The sequence below is a fragment of the Nicotiana attenuata genome, unplaced genomic scaffold (assembly GCF_001879085.1).
Source record: "Nicotiana attenuata strain UT unplaced genomic scaffold, NIATTr2, whole genome shotgun sequence".
Classification (NCBI taxonomy): Eukaryota; Viridiplantae; Streptophyta; class Magnoliopsida; order Solanales; family Solanaceae; genus Nicotiana; species Nicotiana attenuata.
Genome location: NW_017670700.1, coordinates 371,417 through 374,957, shown reverse-complemented (window position 1 = coordinate 374,957; position 3,541 = coordinate 371,417). Strand labels below are relative to the sequence as shown.

Genomic DNA, 3,541 nt, shown 5'->3' with positions numbered 1-3,541 from the left:
GGGCCTGTAGCTCAGAGGATTAGAGCACGTGGCTACGAACCACGGTGTCGGGGGTTCGAATCCCTCCTCGCCCACAACCGGGCCCAAAAAGGGAAGTACCTTTCCCTCTGGGGGTAGGAAAATCATGATCGGGATAGCGAACCAAAAGGCTATGGAACTTGGGTGTGGGTCTTTTGTCGAAAATGGAATGGCTTTCTTTTCTNNCATTCCATGGTTCACGTATTGTTTTCATGTCTTGTACAAGGGTCTAGAATAGTGTAGTGTTGTTTTAAGTTTCTTGAGGACAAGCAAGAGTTTAAGTTGGGGATGTTGATGTGCCGGAGAATTTCGGCACATTTCAATACAAATTGCTTAGATTTTAGCTTGTTTTGAATGCAATAATCTCCTTTACTTATGTAATTTTAGTATTTTTGTAGTACACGAGGTTTAAGGACCCGAGAGCATGCAAATGAAAGCAAAAAGCCACAAAAAGCCAAGAAAAGAGCAAAATGCAGCACACATGTAGAAATGCGGTGAATAATGCGATTGCAAATCATACATGCGAGCCGCATAATGTGCAAAGGATCGCAAATCAAAACAGAATGTTGGCCAAAATCCAATGCAAGAAATGCGGTCCAGAATGCGATCGCATACCAGGTTTGCGGACCGCATAATGGATCGCAAACTCATGTAAAGAAAGCTGATGGTGGAAAATGCGACGCAGAATGCAATCGCATATCTGTAATGCGGACCGCGAATACACAATGCGACGAAGACCTGGAAACTAGGGTTCTGAAGTGCGATGGGCATGAAGAGAATGCGGACTGCATGTCTGTTTTGCGACAGAAATACGGTCGCATATTTGACCTGAAAGGGCATTTTTGTCCGTTTTTTGTCTCCACTTTTGGCCCTCTATAAATAGATTTATTGTGATTTTATGGGCTCATCTTGTCTGACTTGGAGATTACAATACAAGGTTTTAATATTCTTCTCTTTTTGGAAGCTTTTGGTCAAGAATCTTTCACTTTGTAAGCTTTATGGCATTAAATATTCTCTTCATTTTGTATCTCATTATGAGTAGCTAACTTTAAATACTAAGGCTGTGGACCCTAAATGGGTGTAATATTAATGGGTGTTTACCATTGAATATATATAATGGTTGGTTGATGTTCATTTATTATTGGTGGTTGCAAACACTAACAAGTGCCATTAAGTTCTTGCTTTGCTTGGGAATGTGGGTTAGAATTTGGTAGGAGTAAATATCAAAGACTCAAGGCGTTAACCCTTGTTTAATAGAATCTTTTAGGAATAAGTGGGTTTTATTTGGCATATATTGATTGATTTTAACTGCAACTCTTGTATATTTCGAAAAATCATAAAGAGTAAATACTACCCAACTATTGGAAAATATTGGGTAGTCATTTAGAAATAATTTGCTCATCAAAAAGGACCTTCCATTAGAAATATATCATTTTAACACCTGTAGCATTACATTTCATTGAAGGGGACACAACCTTGGTTTCTCTAATCCAATTAATTACATTCTAAACCTTAACATTAGTTATTTCTTCAAATCATAATTACACCGTACTCTTGTTACGATTAACCGGATAAAATTAAGATTTAAGTCAAGTGATACACTAATCAAGTAGCTTTTCACACCTATTCCCTGTGGGATTCGACCCCAACCATGTTGGGTTATTATATTTGACACCGACCGCCTTACACTATTTATTAAAGTATAATTTGAGCGTATCAGGATGTTATGAATCAATCTATAGCCAAGAATGCAGCTGATGGAACTTATATGGATAAAACTTTGCGAGGATCACACAAATCCTTGACAAAATGACAAAACATAACCAAGCTTGGAACTTAGAGGACACCACATGTGGAATTGCATTTGGTACTCCTTCCTTGACCAGCATTATCAAGGAGAACCAATAAAGAGATCAAGTAATTGCCAGGCTTGCCACCAACGTCAATGTGTTGACAAAGATGTTCACTGAAAACCAAACAAAAAAGGGGAATGTGGTGGAAGATGTTCAACCCACATCAAATGAAGATTATGAGGAAGCAAATTATGTCAACAACTCTCAAGGAGGTTATCAAAGGCAACCGTACCAAGGTTCAAGACGACAAAATCAATGGAGGCCTAACCCGCAAGGGCAAGGCAACCAATAGTGGCGAGATGACCAAGGTAGTTCAAATCAAGTGAATTGGAATAACAACAACAACAACTTTTCCAATTGGATTTCAAACCCCTATGTTCCACCAAAGGGGCAATATTCTAACTCTCCGCATTGGAAGGAAGGTTCTTCAAGTGATTCCAAGTTGGAAAACCCTGCTTGAACGAGTATTGCAAAATCAAGAAAGATCTGTCACTTCAATGAGGAATATGACTGAGCTTGTGGGTTCTCATACCGCATCTATTCAAAAGTTGGAAATACAAATGAGATATCTCTCAAGAGAGCAAAATCCGAAGCAAATGGGTACCCTCCCGAGTGACACTATTGCAAACCCAAAAGGTAGTGGGAGTAGTCCAACTTCTCATTGTATGGAAATCACAACCCGGAGTCGAAAAATACTTGAAGGAGAGAATGAACAAGTGGTCGAAGTGGAAGATTCTGAACAAGAAGTTGAGGCACAAGTTGAGGTGCCAATTGTTGTTGAAGCTAAAAAGGTCCCGGAAGAGGTGGAAATTCAAGAAGTGAACCGCGAAGAGGTTAAGGAAAAGGTGAAAGAGGCACCAAGAACTTTAGCACCAATTCCTAGACCTCCTCCTCCTTTCCCTTAAAGACTTTCTAGGAAGGTTGATGATACCAAAGTCGAGAAGTTCTATGACATTCTCAAGCAAATATCTGTGAACATTCCATTTGTGGAAGCATTTCAAGAGATGTTGGGTTTTGCTAAGTATTTGAAAGACTTGATCACCAAGAAGAAAACCACCAAGAATGAAGTGGTGAATGTAACTCACCGGGTTAGTTCCGTCATTAAAACAACCACCGTTCAAAAGAAAGAACACCTGGGAGCTTCTACCATTCCATGCACTATAGGGGCGCGCGATTTGCAAGAGCTCTTTGTGATAAATGGGATAGCATCAATTTAATGCCTCTTGCTATTTACAAGCAAGCGGTGTTAGGCATGCCGAGGCCTACAAGTATGAGGTTGCAAATGGTCGATCATTCAATAAAGAGACCGGTGGGAATTGTTGATGATGTTCTTGTGAAAGTGGGAAAGTTCCTCCTCCCTGCCGACTTTGTGATCCTTGATTGTGCTGTTGACAAAGAAATCCCTATCATCTTGGGGAGACAATTTCTTTCTACCAGAAGAGCACTTATGGATTCTGAACAAAATGAGATCAAGTTCCAAGATAATGACGAAGAGGTTACCTTTCGAGCGAGCAAGGGTATGAAGTTGCCACATGCATATAAAAGCATCTCAGTCATTGATGTTGTTGATGAGGTAGAAGACGCAACTGAGATGAAGATGGAAGAACAATGCCTTGGTGAGGCGTTGGCGGCTATTTTGGTAAATTCTGATGGTGAAGACATGGAGGGGT

General features: G+C 40.2%; 1 non-coding gene across 1 annotated transcript; it reads left to right on the top strand.

Moving 5' to 3' along the window:
- TRNAR-ACG lies at positions 1-74 on the top strand. The gene has a single exon. It is a non-coding gene; the product is annotated as a tRNA-Arg (tRNA).
- The last annotated feature ends 3,467 nt before the right edge of the window (positions 75-3,541 follow it).